This window comes from Vombatus ursinus, unplaced genomic scaffold, assembly GCF_900497805.2.
Source record: "Vombatus ursinus unplaced genomic scaffold, bare-nosed wombat genome assembly UNPS02000577.1, whole genome shotgun sequence".
Classification (NCBI taxonomy): Eukaryota; Metazoa; Chordata; class Mammalia; order Diprotodontia; family Vombatidae; genus Vombatus; species Vombatus ursinus.
The window spans coordinates 6,160,435-6,179,246 of record NW_020940355.1 but is presented as its reverse complement, the minus strand read 5'-3'; positions in this window follow the sequence as shown (position 1 = coordinate 6,179,246).

The window sequence follows — 18,812 nt, the reverse complement described above, 5'->3', positions numbered from 1 at the left end:
AGACACAGAGAGACACAGAGAGAGACAGGGAGAGACAGAGACAGAGAGACAAAGACAGAGAGAGAGACAGACACAGAGAGACAGACACATAGAGAGAGACAGAGACAGATAGAGAGCCGAGAGATGGAGACAAAGAGACAGAGAGAGAGGGCTTGTGCTGTCAACCTACTGTCTCCACCCCATCTGAGTTGTCATGAAACCATAAGCACATGGCTCTGATGCTGCTTCTGTCTCTTTTGTGTCTATTCTCCCCTACTCTTAAGTAAAGGAGTACTACAGATGACTGCAGGTTTGTGAACTTTGAAAAATAAGGAGGGCAAGCAGTCAAAAGTTCAGGAATGGAAGTTTGTGTCAGAATTTTCCAGCAGCAAAACTCAGAAAGAAGTGACCTGCTTGATTCAGCATAGCAGCAAATCAGACATGGAGACTGAGATGTTTTCTGGAGAGATTTCTTCATTGACTATTACATTCCTAGGAGCACTGGTAGAGCAATATTTTGGAGCAACTACGTTAAGTTTAAGCCCACTATCCTGTGACCAAGGTAGCATAAGGGTAGCATACACCTTATGTAGGGAGGCGCTTCTATTCATGTTATATCTTTCCAGTAAATATCTCTGTGTAAAAATCTAATCGATATTGATTGATTTTCTGATTCTGGGGCACTAGTCACTAGGTCAGTTAATGATATAATATAGATAATATTTGTCGTTCAGTCATTTCAGTCATGTCTGACTCTTCAAAAGCCCCTTTGGGGTTATCTAGGCAAAGATACTAGAGTGGTTTGTCATTTTCTCCTCCAGCTCATTTTACAGACATAGAACTGAGGCAAACACATTTCAGTGACTTGCTCAGGCTCACACAGCTGGTAAGTGTCTGAGGCTGGATTTGAACTCAGGAAGATGAGTCATCCTGATTCTGAGCCCAGTGCTCTATCCACTGTGCCTCCTACATGTCCAGGTTCTACGTATAGTTGCCAATTGATATTGGGAAGAACACACCAGAATAGAATCAGAAATCACTCCCAACGTCTCAAGATTACCTCTAGAATCCTGAGAGTAGATATAGCTAACTTTGCTCAAAAGAGCAAAGATCTCTCAATGTGAGTGTGAATTAGGATGAGGGCCTTCAGAGGCTCATAAGGCTTTACAAAGAAGGCAAAAATCATCCTGCCCTGAAAGAGCTCCTATTAATGGAAGAGCTATGTGAATGATAAGGTACATAACTGGATATATACAGAGTAGTTGGAAGGCGATCTCAGGAGGTAATCCATACTGTGCAATAAGGATCCTTGGTCGTCATTAAGGCTTATCCCTCTCCTAGTATTCTTCAGCACATTTCTTCCTACCTCCTCCAGATGCGCATTACCAGTCATCCTCTATGTCTCATGGCTCTTCAATCTCTTTCACTCCAAAGGCTGCATCTCATTTGCATGCAAACATTCTCAGGTCTTCCTGATCTTAAGAAAGTCTTTCCTTGACTTTTCTTTCTCATTCATCTCATCTACTACCCTTCAGTGTTAAACTTCTCAAAGAAACCACCCACTTTCTCCTCAAATTCTTGCAGTATGGACACTGTCTATATCACTCTATTGAAACTTATCTTGCAAAGGTTGAAAGGGCTTCTTAAATGCTAAATCCTGTTGTCCCCTTTTCAGTTCTTATCTTTCTTCTTCTCTCTGTATCATTTGACTTTTTTGTCTACTCTAGCCTGTCCCACTGGCTAACCTCCCTTCCCTTGACTTCAGAAATGCAAAACTTTTCCTCATACCTTTCTAGTCATTCCTTCTCTGTATCTTTTGCTCTATATGAACAGTGTTTCATGGCTGTGAAGAACAAGAAGAAGAAGAAGAAGGAGAAAGAGAAGAGGAAGGAGGAGGAGGAAGAGGAGAAGAAGTAGTAGTAGTTGTAGTAGTAGTGGTAATAGTAGTAGTAGTAGTAGTAGGAGAAGAAGAAGAAGAAGAAGAAGAAGAAGAAGAAGAAGAAGAAGGTACTACCACCTAAGGTAACTTAAGTATGAACTAATTAACCTTGATGTTCAAACAAAGCATCCTATTTGCTAGTCAGGATGCATATAGAAAAGTACTATATTTTGTTTTGCATAATTTTAAATAGATGCTAACAAACTGAATAATATTCCACGTTAGGGTAATTGTGGTGGCAATGTAGGAAATAAAGTGAAGTTATATAATGTACATTAAAAGGAACCAGGGCATTGTAGCGAGAAAAAAAGGAGACCTAGGAGCAGCACAGTAGTTATTTTCTAATATTCAAAGCTTTGATATTCAAAGTGGAAGAGTTATACTTTCTCTGCATAGACTGGGGACAGAATTGGGACCCAGGGAAGAAATTACAAGGAAACATTTTGGTTCAATATAGGGAAGAACTTTTGAAGAGACAAGTCTAACATTGGTACAGACCACTTCTTGAAGTATTGGAAGTATTCAAGTGGAAGCTGAAGGATGAACTCTCAGGTGAGTTTGCCGAGATGACTTCAAAGATCGCTTTCAATTCGAGATTCTCTAATTCTATTAATCTACCACATGTCAAGAGAGACCAATGACTTCAAAATCATTTATCTGTAACTTTTAGCTATGGATATACCCTGTAGGCTTAGGGCTTCTGGTGCACTTTGACTCAATCAACAAATGTTAATTAAGCACTTACTGGTATGCTAGACATTACACTAAGGGTTAAAGATAGAAAAAGAAGGCAAAAGTAGTTCCCAACATATTTATGGAATCTTTCATTAGTTAGGAGGTCCTCTTTAGGCATTTATCAGTTCAGGGAAAGGGCCAAAGAGATACTGAATAACTAACCATAGAATTCTATTTTAAACTGGCTGGCCCACTTCAATAATTAAATAATTAAACATTTACTTAGAATTAGAACCCAACCTTGTGAAGACTTCACAAGGCCTGGTTAAAGACACAGTTGAGGCTCTGACTAGTATAGAAATCTATGGACAATGAAAGCTCCAGATAACCATTTCCTAAAGCCTGAAAAAGACAACTCACTGCATAAGCCTTATATATTTAAAAAACAAAAACAAAAAACAAAAATCGAACCCATAAATGAGAATGTTAAGAGAGTGCATTGCTCAATGTCTGCATGCAAGCTGCACTAATTAATCTCACACAAACATGGGTATTTTTGTAAAACATGAGCCCAAGATCCATTTTATGACCATGTAATTTACAAGTCCTTAAATTACATTAAAATCACCACACACAGTGTTTACAGTTTAATTACATGGTTATTTGCCATTTCCAATCAAGTGTTATTCATTCGGTACCTCTTTTCCTGATCTTACCTAAAAAAGAAAACACTTCTATGTTGGGCTTGAGTGGTAAACATTCAAACATGCCAATACTTGAAAGCAACAAAGATGTGGATTTGAGTAAACAAATTCCATTGAAACAGTGATTTCGGAGAGCTTTAAGGGGGATAAAGTGGGGAAAGAGCAACGAACATATCCTTCCTTCAATTCTATCATCTCTACTGATAGGAAGAACACTCCACTCTCCTGTTTTTTTGTGTGAAATAAACCAATTGGTTCTATTTATTAGCATATATTTTATATGCTATGGCATGGTTCTGTATACATGAATCTATAAATTCATGTACCACAAGCTTCAAAATAACCTTGGAAGACTGAAAAATATTCTTTTTTTTATCCTAAGCCATCCTCTTTTCACTACTGAAACTAGCATTTCTAAGAAGGGATTCTTCATTAAATGATGTTGAAGCCTTTATCTTAAGAAATAAAAGGGAAAAAGGAAAGTTTGTCTCAATTTTTTTAAAAGTCTGTATTGGATTCTAGGACTTGAGTTTTATCTTTATACCTAACACAGTGCCTGGACAATAGTAAACACTTGATAAATGGTTCTTGAATTGAATTGGAATGAAATAAATGGAATTAAATTACAGAATCACAGAATCTCTGTCTTTGATAGGACCTTAGAGGTCATCTAGTACAAGCCATAGCTGAATAGGAACTGTCTTTACAACATACCTGAAAAATTGTCATCCAGCCTCAGTCTGAATTGAAGAGATGGAATAAAATGAAATAAGAATCCCAAGTCAATGAGAGATCATAATAAGATGGAGATCACTTAGTGTGATTGGGAAATATAGATGAGTGTTAAAAGTTAGCAACGCAAGTTAGGCCACATAAGAAAAACCTCAAAATGTTAGTAGTCAAGAACCCATCTGACAAGGTGTGTGAAAAGTATCTGCTATATTTGATGAGTATTAAGATAAAGTGCCTATGTTATTGAAAACTTGTTCCATGATAAACATTTGAGCCCAGAGAATATGGAGTGTTGGCTGCATAACAACAGAGAGATCTACTGTCTGTCCAGGATACGTGTACAGAACACGATAGAATTTCTTGAGAGTCATCAAACCTGGTAACAATGACAACAAATAACATTTATTATATACCTTCATTTACAAATAATGAAACTAAGATTGAGATAGGTTAAGTGGCAAGACAAAAGTCAAGACAACTAGTCATAGCCTGGGATGCAGTAAATGACCTTGGCATCTTCATGGTCTGACCAAGCTCTAAGTGCTCCACAGAGTCTGTTTCAGCCTCCTTCATGGCCATTGGAACAAATCTTCACATGCTTGGAGTAGACATTCTCAATGGGTTTGAAGTCTGTCAGTTACCCTCAACCTGGTGTTTAGCCCATCTGCCAAGATGATTTTATCAGGGTGTGGACACTGTGCATGCTACATCTTCTTGGAGCCACAGGTGAGAGCTGGGTGACAGGTGGACACCAAAGGTAGTTGAGCAGCCCTCAAAAAGGCACAGAAGCCCTCACACTAGGGGTGCTAGTCCTCCCATACACCACTTTAAGAAAGCTCTCAAAATCCTCTAAGACTGCTAGGTTCCTCCTGGCAGTAACATTGTTTTCTTCAGTTTCTCCAGTAATATGTTCATTCATTGATCACTGGATAAGGATCTCACATTTAAAATACCAATAGTTAAACACATGCTTATACGTAGTCCGAAAATAGTGTGATTCTTGGAACTCTGTGTTCCCTTTCCTCCCACTCTGACACCATCACTACAGATACCACAAGAGTCACCACAAATGCCGAGTCAGGAGGATATGAGTTCAAATCATAGCTCACATATATATTAGCTATGCGATGAAGTAAGGTTGTTGGTGGTTAAAGTGAAAGAAGATAAAGAATGTGAGAGATGAAGAATGGCCATGACTTAGCAACTTAATGGATTCAGTGTATAAGGAAGGGGGAAAAGACAGGTATGACTCCAAGGTAGTGAATATGGATAACTGGAAGGATCATGATTCTCTCAACACAAATAGAAAAATGTGTGGAAAAAAATACAGTAAGTTCCATTTTCTACATAGAGAGGTTGATAAGTCTACGGGATATAAAGGTAGAGATGCTGGACAGAGAACAATATAGGACTTTAATTCAGGAATGAATTTTAGGCCTAGATCTTGGCACTAGATGCATAGACAAGATAGCTAAAGCCAAGGGAGCTGATGGAGTCAGCAAGATTGAAAGTGTAAAGAGAGAAGAAAAAGGTCAAGCCTTTATTAAGCATTTACTATATCCCAGGAACCATACTAAGTACTGAGGATGTGAAGAAAAGCAAATCATGGTTCCTGCCTTCATTCTTACAATGTGTGTGTGTGTGGGGGGGTAGATTTACAACATGCAAACATATACATCTATGTATGATACAAAATACATACAGTATAAGTGGGAGGTACAAAGGAAGTGGAAGAAGGAAGGCACTGGGACTAGCAAAGTTCCTGCAGATGATAAAATTTAAGCTTTTTTTTTCTTTTTAATTTAATTTATTTTATTCTGAACTTAAACAAAACAAGCATTTCCATAACATAGGAGAACCCCTTCTCTTTTCACTGCTACTATGCTATTTCTTTTTATTTGTTTTATTTTTAATTTATGGAATGAAACAAGCATTTCCATAACAGTGCAATAAAAAAGATGATTGTACACGAAACTGCAAATCTACTATGCACTACTTGCTATTCCTTTCAAATATACAACAAAATAATCATGTAAATTATTTTATTTTTTCTTCTCTCCCCCCTCACCCTAAAGATGGCTACCATTAGATACAAATAGGTGTGTGTGTGTGTATATATATATATATATATATGGAATATATATACATGGAATATATATACATGGAAAATTATTCTATACACACTTCTATTTATCAGTTCTTTTTCTGGATGCAGATAGCATCTTTCTTCACATGTCCTTTATAGTTTGAGTATTTATAATAGACAAAATACCTTATTCACCCAAAGCCATTCTTAAAACAATATTGCTGTTACCGTATACAATGTTCACTTAGTTCTGCTCATTTTACGTTTCATTATTTCATGCAAGTCATTCCATAGTTTTTTTTTAAATCATTGAGCTCAACATTTCTTACAGTATAGTAGTATTTCATCATAATCACCTATTATAACTTGTTCAGTCATTGTCCAATGGATGGGCATCCCTGCAATTTCCAATTCTTTGCCACCACAAAGAGAACTGCTATAAACATTTTAGAATATATAGGTTCTTTTTTTCTTTTCCCTAATCATCTTTAGAAATAGAACAAGTGGTGGTATTGCTAGGTCAACTGCTGGGCAGTTTACTAACTTTTTAGGCACAGTTCCAGATTGCTCTCCAAAATGGTTGAATCATTTTTACAATTCCACCAATAATGAATTAGTGTCCCAATTTTCCACATCCTCTCCAGTATTTGTTACTTTTTCCTTCTATCATTTTAGCCAGTCTGGTAGGTGTAAAATGGTATGTCAAGGTTGTTTTAATCCGTATTTAGCATTGTTTTGATTTCTTCATTGGAAAACTATTTGTTCTTATCCTTTGACCATTTATCATTTGAGGAATGATATGTATTCTTATAGATTTGACAAAGTTCTTTATATATTTTAGATATGAGACCTTTATCTAATTGAACTGTCTATAGATTTTTTTTCTCAAATTTTATGCTTTCCTTCTAATCTTGGCTATATTTGTTTAATTTGTACAAATGCTTTTTAATTTAATGTAAATTTAATGAGCTGAGTCTTGAAGAAAATGGAGGAAGAAAGAAACAAGAGATGAGGAGGTAGAAAGCATTCTAGGCATGGATACAAAAAGTAAAACTCACAGTTTGGAGATCGAGTGTCATAGGTGGGGAATAGCAAATAGAACAGTGTAGCTGGTTCATAGAGTATATGAAGAAGAATGTAAAAAGACTGGAAAGATAGGAAGTACACAGATTGTGAAGGGCTTTAAATGAAAAACAGAAAATTTTATATTTGATGCTGGAGGTAATAGAGAACCACCAAAATTTAATGTGGAGGTAGGGTTTGATATGGGTGAACTGCACTCTAGGAAAATCACATTGGCTAAAAAAAATTAAAAAAAAAAAGAAAATCACATTGGCTGCTGAGTAGAGGATGAGTTGGAAAGAGGAGAGAAAGAGAAGAAGAACAACAAAAGATCTTTGGGAAGAAAGTCACACATAACAGACAAGTGATAGTTGATGATCAAGCAAAGGAGGCTGAGAAGGAGGTCAGAGAGGTAGAAGAACCAAGAAAAAATACTATTGAAGAGAGATTTTGCTGGAGAAGAGGTTGATCAACAATGTCAAAAGCTGAAGAGGTAAACTATTAAGGATAAAGTTCAGATAACCTTGGAGAAAGAAGTTTCCCTTGAATGGTGGTGTAGGAAGTCACATTGCAAAGAATTGTGAAGTACAAGGGAGGTAAAGAAATGAAGACAATAAACGTATATGAGCCATCCTAGGAAATCGGTCTTGAAAGATAAAAGAAGGTATGATAATTGCTTGGGGGATAGCAGGGTCAATAAAGGCTAGTTGGTTTTGTGGTTATTGTTTTAGGCTGAGATTTGAAATGTTTGTAGGAAGCAGAGAAGGGAACACACAGATAAGGAGAGATGAATGAGGAGAGAAAAATAATGAACTATTAAGGGGGCAGCTCTTAGAGGGGATGAGATCAAGAGCACAAGTAATTAAAATTATGATAACAACAATAATAACAACAACAATAATTAGCATTTAAATAGAGATTTAAGGTTTGCAAAACCCTGTCTATTGATGATATCATTTGAAAGAGTGATTGGGGGCAGCTAGGTGGCACAGTGGATAGAGTACTGACCTGGATTCAAGAGGACCTGAGTTCAAATCTGGCCTCAGACACATAACACTTACTAGCTGTGTGACTCTGGGCAAATCATTTAACCCCAATTGCCTTGCCCCTCCCCCAAAAAAGAGAATGACCACCTCCTAATAGACTAGAACATGTTAGAGAATGCATGAGGTATGGAGTATCCATCAGTATTTTTGAGATATGAAGTAGGGTAGAAGAGGAAGGGATGAACAGTCTCTATTTTCTCAGTAAAGATTCTAAGAGTTTGATTTCTCTGAGTGGGAGGAATGATGGGTAGAAGAGAAGGTTTGAAATGGCAGTTGTAGAGAGAAACATCAAGGATCAATCCTTAAAGAAGGAAGGGAATACTGTGTCATAGTAAAGGGCCAGTCGAGATTTTTTGTTGTTTGTTTATTTTTAGACTGAACTCCTGATTTTATCAGCATAGGGAGTTTCTGATGAAGATTTGCTTCTACTAAGGCAAATTGGCATGCTCTGCAAATATAGTCTTAGAAGTTAAGTGAATTGTTCAGGATCAAACATAAAGTACATGTCAGAGCCAAGACTTGAGCCAAGGTCTTCCTGACTTTTAAGCCAGCCCTCTCTCTTCTCTGACACAGTGCCTCTCCATGGCTATTAAAGATAATAAATTTGTATTTATCCTAGTGGATATGACTTTCTTCAGAAGTATTCAGCCACTTGTGAAGGAGAGTGAAGAAAACAAATGAGGAGTATCCCAGGATTAGGCTTTTTCAAGGAATTCAAGGGAAGAGGATAAACTACATTAGGACTGGCCAACCATATATTCAAGATTGTAAAGGGAGTAAAGTAGACACAGAACAGGAGAGATAGACTCGGAGAACAGATAGAGGGACTAAAGGACACGGTGAGGATGAAGATAAATTTAGGAGGAGTGAGCAGTGGGAGAAATGGAAGAACTGAAGGTTATGATCAGAGACAGGAATTTCAGAGTTCTGGATCATGGAGACAGAACATTTGGCTGAAATAAAATATCAACATATAGATATTCTAGGTAAAATTTCATGCATATGCACTTAGCTCAAAAATACTGCCCCCCCATCCCCATTCATTTAACAGTAGACTAGGAAAAAACCCAACAGTAGACTAGGGATAGCACATGTAAAATAATATATCAAAATAGCTCTCTGGAAAAACCAGCCCCCCTACCTCTGCCCCAAAATGGCATAGAAATTTTCATCAAAGGGAAAGAGTTTGGGCTAGATTACCCAGATTGAAGGCATTGATTGTTCTCATTCATAAGATATTGGTTCACTCAACTTCATAGGACCACAGGGTGTATACACACCAATAATAACAGTACTCCTTTTTTGAAACTAAATTTGCAAAATCTATTGGCCATGAACAATGAGCATAGAATATGCACTTGCATGCCCATGCACATTTTCTCTTACAAAATGAGAAATGGCACATGTAAAATGGTACTTAGGTTCCTCATTACCCATTGTGCAAACCAATGGCCCCTTCTGTGCACAATGGACGCAAGTGAAATGCGGCAGGCTAAACTAGGGTGATCACCTTTGGAAATTGTTGGCCCTAAGACATAGACATTTAAATGACTTTCAATCTGGAAAGCACATTAAACATATGACAAGTCATTACCATCCAACAATTACCCAAATGGAATGTGAGACATTAAATTATTTCAGATATTAAGGCTTTCGATAAGCTTAGGATTTCCTAATGGGAAAGATAGGCATAAAGGATCATAAGCCCATTCCAAATAAGTGAATTTTGATAATTGAGGCAAGACTGTAGTTATAAATTAGATAGTATCTCCACTGCTTTCAATTTTGTCCTAAATCAGAGATTCTACTAGATAAAAGTGAGGGCATTGCATTGGTTCTTTAGTGAAGGACAGAAAAAGAATTATATAAAATCTCTCTTTCAGGTAAAATGGCAAAAGCTGATCATTTTTCTGCTACTAATGCTACAGATTATAGATAATTTTACAATAGTCATTTAGGTTTAAATTGGTTTTGTATTATAATCTGACCTAAGTGTATTTAGGAGTAAAATTCTTTGTAAGCTTTTAATGGGAAGCATTGCTCAAAAAAAAATTACTATTTTATAGCTATTTTACTTTATTCCAGATTGATTATCTATCTATCTATCTTTCTATCTATGAGTTTCTTAACCCAAGGCTTATGGACTCTAAAGGGTCCATAGGTAGATTTCAATGGTCAATGGGCTTGCATGGGAACTATGTCTTACATATTTTATTTTATTTTATGAATTTATAAAATTATTCCGAGAAGGGATCAATAAGTTTCAATAAAATATCAAAAGGGCCCACAGGGTCTATGTCACAAAGTTTAAAAAGTCTAAAATCACCTTCTCTCTCTGTCTCTCTCTGTCTCTCTGTCTCTCTGTCTCTGTCTCTCTCTCCCTCTGTCTCTGTCTCTCTATGTCTTTTCTTTTTCTCTCTGTCTCTCTGTCTCTGTATCTCTCTGAGAGTCTCTGTCTCTGTTTCTCTTTGTCTCTGTCTCTTTTTTCTCTCTGTCTTTCTGTGTCTCTGTCTCTTTATCTCTGTCTCTGTCTCTCCCTCCTTCCTCCCTCCCTCAGTCCATGTGTCTCTCTGTGTCTTTTCTTTTTCTCTGTCTCTCTGTCTCTGTATCTCTCTCTGTATGTCTCTGTCTCTGTTTCTGTCCATCTATGTGTCTCTTCTTTCTGTCTTTCTGTGCCTCTGTCTCTCTCTCTTTCTGTCTCTCTCACTCTCTCTTTTCCCTCTCATCCTTCATTTATACAGTACAGCAGGAACAGACTGGTATAGCAGAAGACAAGGCTACCACAGGGTCAGAAAGACCTAATTCAAAGCCTACCTTGGATATGCTTGAATGTGATTATGTGACAAGTCACTTAACTTCTCAGGGCCCCCATGCTACTACAAGTACAAATTATAGCCCAATTTCCATTAGCAGAAGGAATTTTCATGTGGGGAATCCATCCATTCTACATGGATAAAATCATGGGTCTGGGTCATCTACTCCCACCCCGAAATCTTCAGACAAAAAATTCCCCATAAAATAATAAATTTCCACAAATAAGGATTTCAACTAAAAATCTTGATGAGTAGACTATTTGAAGACACAAATAGATCTTCAAAGTCTGACAAATTCAGAATATATGCTGCATAACCAAATCTGTCTTAGTGCAACCTAATGGATACTGGTAACTTTTGAATCAAGGAAGAGGAAATCATATTTAAATATATGTATAGTGGAGGCCAAAATGCTTAACCTTGTTAGCAGACAGAAACATATGTGCATTTAGAATAGGCTTCTTCACAATGTTTGAGAAATAATTTAATAACAGAATAAAAAGTAATAAGAGATAATGTTGACATTTGGCATTGTGTTGGAGGGTGGGAACCATTCAAGAAAAAATTTTAATGGAATTCATTTGTGTTGCTGAATACACTAGTATTTCAGTTGTGTATCTCAACTGTGTCACAGAGTAAAAATTAGTAGGTTCACATCTGTGTCACCTGGTACTAACATTATAATAATGTCTAAATCTAAATTTTATTACTCATTATATATCTGTGTCATCATCTGTGTCACTGAGTACAACCTTCTTCTTCATGTATTTCATCTGTGTCAACTGATACACTTAGAGTAATTTCTCATTTGTGTCACCATCATGGGTGTGCTTAGGAGAACTGATTATTAAATTTTCATTATGAGCACTTACACTTTGGTAACTGGCAAACAATACAAATCAGGGCTTGATTTATTGTTTTATTGACTGTCTAGGCTTAAGGAAATGATAGAAAAATGTTAATAAAAGAAATTAAACTTAAAAGTGTGCTATGTATACATTTATTGGAGGGGGGGTGTTATTAAACATTTACTAACATATCACTAGTCAACTGCTACAACCCTAACAGTTATCTCTTCTGTATTGTCCTAGTCTAATAATATTTATTATACTAATAACATAATATTAATATATTTAATAATGTTTAGTAATATTTCTTTTCTTTCCAAGTATATCCTTTACAGTTATGTATCAACTGCACTATCTAACACGATTACAATATCTCATTTGTCACCTTGTATGGCTGTTATAATCATTTATCTAAATTGTGTCACCTTAGTACAACTGTTATTGTAATGTCAGTCAGTTAACAAGTATTTATAAGCACCTACTATGTTCAATGTGCTAAGCAGTGTGCTAAGTAGATAGACATCTAATGAACCCATAGTTGTATCTCATTATCTCATTTGTGTTACCTACTACAACTGTTCCACTCATGTAGTTAATTTAAGTCACTTGGTATTCAACCCTGATAATAGTGTATCTCATTTGAAGACTCAAAGTACTCCGCTGTGCAAATTCTAAGATATTTTAGTGAATTCAGGAGCTAATACAATACAACCTGCAGGAAGAATTGCAAGTAGTTTGAGTCAATTAGACTTCTCAAGGATTCCTGACTTCTGCTTTGGCTAGCAGGAACCCTAATAGAATAATTAAGATTAGCTGATATCAGCCTGGTTGATTTACAGAGTATCTATAAGGATATATGTTCAAGATTCCCTATGGTTTTCATTGTAGAATTTCAAAACATTTTTGCTGACGAAATGATGGGTACATTCTTCTTCCACGCATGAGGAAATTGAGTTTCAAAAGTTATTGTCGATGTGTATCAGAAATTACTTGTTCCCAAATCTTAAGAAGTAAGCTTGGTCTTGATTTAAGTTCCCAGAGTATTAATAATCAACTAGATAGGGAAATATAACTGGAGCATATAATAAATAGAAAGAGAACTTCCTATTCAAAAAGTGTCTAGGCAATCAGACTCTTAATAGCAGGCTGCCTAAGGAAAGATAATGTAGCTGAGATAATTCGCTCCTCTACCCATATAGGGAAATAAGAAGAAACTGAAGGCTAAATAACAAAACAAGAAAAGTATTTACTCTGAATTTCAGATGTGGATGTGGATGGAGGGAAGGAAGTGACTGTTGATTGGGTTGTTCATTCTAATGCGTGGTTGTTAGTATGTGTGGCAAATCAATAACTGGCAGGTAATTTGATGGTCTGGAGAGCAATTCAGGAACAAACCGTCTGACCTTGGTCCAGTCATTTCATTTCTGTACCTCATCTTTAATCTTATCTTTAAAGTGAGGGAAGTTGGGGTGAATGCTTACCCAATAGTTTCATCACATGACTATGTATTTCCTCCCAGTACTTCCTACTTCCTCTTCCAGTTTATCATCAGGTAAATGGAGTATATTTGCAATTTTTCTCTATAGACTTTCTAATCATTCAAGCTACTTTCAGCTGTTTGGCTGAAACATCTGTTTTTATGATATCACCCAATAAATGATAAGACTGATGAGACTAGTGCCTCAGGAATAAGACACAGACCTGGACCAGCCCTTTTTGTTTCTATCACTTAAACATTCAAATCCAGTTTTAGCTGAGCTAGGTAGATTTCCAGTCCCTAATATCATCATGTCCAAAACAATCTCCTGTGATGAGGTAAAAATGTGTCATGAACTTGGATGAGTTGAAGTATATTATTAGTCAATCTATGTTAAAACCTTATTTGGTGACTATAGTCCCAAATAATTGGGCCTCAGAAAAGTTGCAGAGTGTTCTTTTCAGAGTCAGAATTCACAAAGATCATGATGATCTAGAACATTGGGTTGAATCTGAGGAAAAGAAATATAGCTGATATCAATGTGCAGTCTCATTCTTGGATTCAAAAGATTAATTGGAGTAAGTACAGGATAGAGTGTGTGGTGAGGCAATGTGTTTTGCCAAAAAGCAAAAAAAAAAAAAAAAGAAGACCTAGGAATATTAGTGGATTGCATGTTTAGTATGAATCTATAGTATGAAATGATAATGGAAAAAATTGAGGGATCTTTGGCTGTATTGGCAAGCATATTGTCCAGAATGAGGGCAGCAACATACTGACTGTACTCTGAGGTTGCATTTGAAGTATTGTATTGAGTTCTGTACACTTATAATTTAGGGAAAAAATTTAAAAATTAGAGGAGGGAAACCAGGATTATGAAGGGATTTGTGATCTGCTTTATCAGTATTACTTGAAAGAATTAAGGATTTTTGCCTTAGAAAAGAGTAGATTTGGGAAGGATCAGATAACTGTCTGAGTATTGGAAGAGCTCAAAATGGTCATTTTGAAGAAGGATTAGATTAGCTGTGCTCAGATCCCAGAAAGTAGAAGTAGCAGCAATGAGTAGAAGTGGGAGAGTCAGATTAAGGCCCGATATTGAGAAAAGCTCCCTCACAAGTTTGCTAGGCAGCCCTGGATAGACAGTTAGGAAGACCAGAATTCAAATCTGGCTTATAGCTGTGTGACCCTGGGCAAGTCACTTAACTCCTGCCTGTCTTAGTTTCTGCATATATACAATGAAGGCAATAAGAGCACTTACTTTCCAGGCTTTTTAGGAGGATAAAATTAGTTATTTGTAAAATGATTTGCAAATTTTAAAGCACTATTTAAATGCTGGCTACTATTGTTGTTATTGTTAACAACGAGAATTGTTCAAAAGTAGAATGGACTGCTTTAGGAGGTGGTGATTCCATATTGTTAGATCTATTAAAGTGAAGGCTATATGGATGACAAATTTTCAGAGCTTTTTAAGAGGTCATTCCTTTTTAGATACAGGTTGAGCTAGATGAACTCTGAGATCTCTTTCAACTTTAAGGTTCTATGGTTCTATGACCCATTGCATAAGAATCATAAAACAGTGAGCCATTCCCATGTGAGACAAATTCCAGGTTGCCTTCTCTCTAGCAGCTCACAGATCAGCTTCTAAACCTCCCATTAACTTTTTTGTTGTTATTGAGTCATTTCAGTCAGGTCAGGCTCTTCATGACCCCATTTGGGGTTTTCTTAGCAAAGATGCTAAAGTGGTTTGCCATTTCTTTCTCAACCTTATTTTACAGATGAAGAAACTGAGGCAAACAAGGTTAAGTGACTTGCCCAGGCTAACTTTGGGTACCCCAATATCCAATATTAAGGTTTTTCTGTAGTTTTTTCATCCTGCTTAGGGGAGATTTATTAGAGTTACAATTTACTTTGATTTTTCTGAATAATAAGTTGTATGACCCTATTTATCATGGGTATCGGGGAGTAGAACTGATATCTCTCTCATAGGCTCATTGTGTTTTTTTCTCTATGTAGTTTCAGGTAACGTAATTTACTCATGTTACATTTAAGCATTGGTAGAATGCAATCATTTGGAGAAGCAATCATAGAATGATTTTGTTAGAGACAAATAAAAAAAAAAAACATAGAGAATGGTCAAGCTGGAAAAGACTCCAAGGAACATTTAGCCCAATCTCTTCATTTTGTATATGAAGATACTGAGAGAGGCCACAGATTATAATGGAGGAGAATGCTGCTTCGGATTTTTCTTTTTACTTGGTAAGGGGATTAATCACTTGTTGGTGGGGCCAAGCCACATATTTGCACCTATTCACAGGCAATTGCCTATGCTAAATCAAGAAGGTGGGAAGTACATACATTTAATGTAAATAAATACTTGTAGCTCAATATTAACATTTTGCAAGATGTGTCCACATAGTTCTGTTAAATATTCATTATATCTGTTTGAACATTTGTCCTTTAATTTTTTTCAGATGAAGTATCTTGCTTATTACTTAAGATACAACTTTAAAAAATGATTTCCATTTAGCTCTAAGATTCTTTGTGCTCATGATTGTAGCTTATTTTTATTCAAGCGACCCCTTCTCCCCTCTTTTTAAAAATTTATTTGCTTTGTTCTAGAAGCTGAGAATCTTGTTAGTTTGTTTTTCCTGTTATTCTTCACAAAAGATGGCCAAGAAGTGGTTTTGATTTTTATGTTTTCATTTAAAATATCTGTTTTCTTTTTAGATTGAGGTACATTAAAAACAAGCAAACAAACCAACTACTTTTACAACTCAGTTTTGTAGTAGTAGTTGTTGCTTTCAATGTGCCTCAGTTTCTTCCTATGTAAAGTGAGGGAGGTAGACATGAAGCTCCATTCTAGCTGGGAATTTATGATCTATGATCAGTGAGTTATATCATAGACTGTTAGAGCTGAAAGGGTTCATGTACTTGAGTGGCACAGTGAATAGAATGCCAGGCCTGGAGTCATGAAGATTCATCTTCCTGAATTCAAATCGGGCCTCAGACACTGACTAGCCGTGGGTCCCTAAGCAAGTCACTTAACCCCATTTGCTTTAGTTTCCTCATCTGCTAAATGGGAAGGAAATGACAAACCACTCTAGTATCTTTACCAAGAAAACCCCAAATAGGGTCATGAAGAGTCGGACATGACTGAAAAGTGACTCAACAGCAATAATAAAAATTAGAAAAAAGGGGAAAAATAAACCACTCCAGTATCTTTGCCAAGAAAATCCTAAGTGGGGTCATGAAGACTCAGATACAAACTGAAACAAGTAAACAACAACAAAACCCACTAAGGTCCATTCTGACTGGAAATTCATGATCTGTGATCAATGAGTCATACCACAAAGTATTAGAATTGAAAGGATCCATCAATATCATCTAGTAATGCTTCCTTATTTTATGAATAAGGAAACTGAATACCACTTGGCCAAAGTCACATAGCTCATAAGCAGCAGAGTGGGGAATTGAACCTGGATCTTATGACCCCATGATCAACATTCTATCCACTCAACTGGATAGCTAACTGGGTACTCTTTTCTGCCTCTCACCCTCTACCTTCTATACACATATGTCCTGGTTGCTTCATCTTCATGACTGTCTATTACGGCACCCAGCCTAGACCAGCCTTTTTTAGGCAACCATCCAATCTATAGACCATACATTCCTTTCCCTATCGACATTTACCTATCCTGTGTTCCATTTCCTTTTGCCCCCTACTCAGTTCCCTGCAAATCTGAATAAATAGTAAATGCAAATATTATCATTCAATTCAGCGTATTTTGGAGAATACAAAAGAAGTGTGAGATCTTTGGGAACTGATAACCTCAAGTCATGAATTTTAAAGAATATAGAGCAGGATGTCCCAACCCTCCATTCTATTATGTACCTGTTACAGAATCACAAAGCTAGGTGGTGCAATGAATAGAGTACTGGGCTTAGAATCAGGAAGACTCATTTTCATGAGTGCAAATCTGGCCTCAGATACTTACTAGCTGTGTGACCTGGGGCAAGTCACTTCACATTGTTCCTTTCAGTTCCTCATCTATAAAATAAGCTGGAGAAGGAAATGGCAAACCACTCCAGTATCTTTGTCAAGAAAACTCCAAGAGTAGGACACTACTGAAAAATGACTAAACAACAACAAACAGAATTACAAATTCTCAGAGGCAATTTAGTGCAATCTATATTTTGACAAGACTCCTCTCTGTAACAGACTTGCCCAGCTGCCATCCAGCCATTGCTTGTGGACCTCTGGTGAAGAGGAACTCAGTATTACCCATAGTATCTATTCTACCTTTGGACAGTTCTAATTATTAGGAAATGAGAAGAATAGACTATAAATATCCCAGGAGTTCAAAGAAAGGAGAACTCAGAGGAGGTGGAAAAGTCAGGGAATTCTTCTTGGAGGAGGTAGGACTAGAAGAGGGAGGATATTTCATAAAGTTTCCTAAACATTATACCTGGCATGGATTGTTTTGGAAATCAAGTTCCCCTTTGCTAGAGGTCTTCAAGCAAAGGCTGGATGACTGCAACAGTGGAGACAGAGTCCAATGTCATCTAATGAAAGAGGCTGGAGGATTCAGAAATCAATAAGTCAACGAATATTTATTATGCAGATTCTATTTATCATATACTGTGCTAAGCACTAGGGATACAAAGAAAGGCTAAAACACAGTCTCTACTCTTAATGAGATCATGCTCTAATAGAGAAGGAAGTATTGTGAGGAAGAGCAGATAACCCTCTTCTGATTCTGAGGATTGTGGCAATCTTATGTCTGAGAGTAAGGAGGAAACCCCAAGGGACAAGAACTTTAAATTCAAGTTTCCATCTGGAAGGGGCAAATCTTGGCAAAAGGAGAGGTTCTAGGAAAGGTAGGGTGGGTCCTCCACCCATAGAGAGAAGGAGAAAGGGGTAGTGCAGTTAGAAAAGTGCTGAGCAACAACCCCTAAAGAAATTGTCAACCCTTTTCTATGTATCTCAGCAAATGTTAAGACAGTTTCCACTCTGAGGAGCTTCAGACAGATCAGTGACTGTCCTTCTTTGAAAAAAAAAATGGAGAATCTATTTTGAAGAAGGGATTTTGGATCTTGGGGCACTTGGGGGATGAGATGGGAAAAGAGAGAAGCCAATGTGTTGGTTGGGAGGGAAGGTACTCAAAATTTTCCAATGTGTTATTGAAGAGACTTCAGAAGTAGCCTTGAGGCTGTGGTGGGAGCTTTGGAAGTTGAGCAATGGGCCTGGGAGCTCTCATTCAGGAGCCTATAGGAGAGGTAGAGATGGTGGTGAGAGTGGTTCTCGCATCTAGTGGTGAAGTTTAGAGTGAGAGTCTGGTGTGAGGGGAGTTTTGCTGGTTGTATGTGGGAGAGGGAGAGAACAAGTGAGTTGATGTGGTCCAGAACAAGAAAAGAGATGGAAACTCCAACTGTCCATTGGAATCTGGAGGTGAA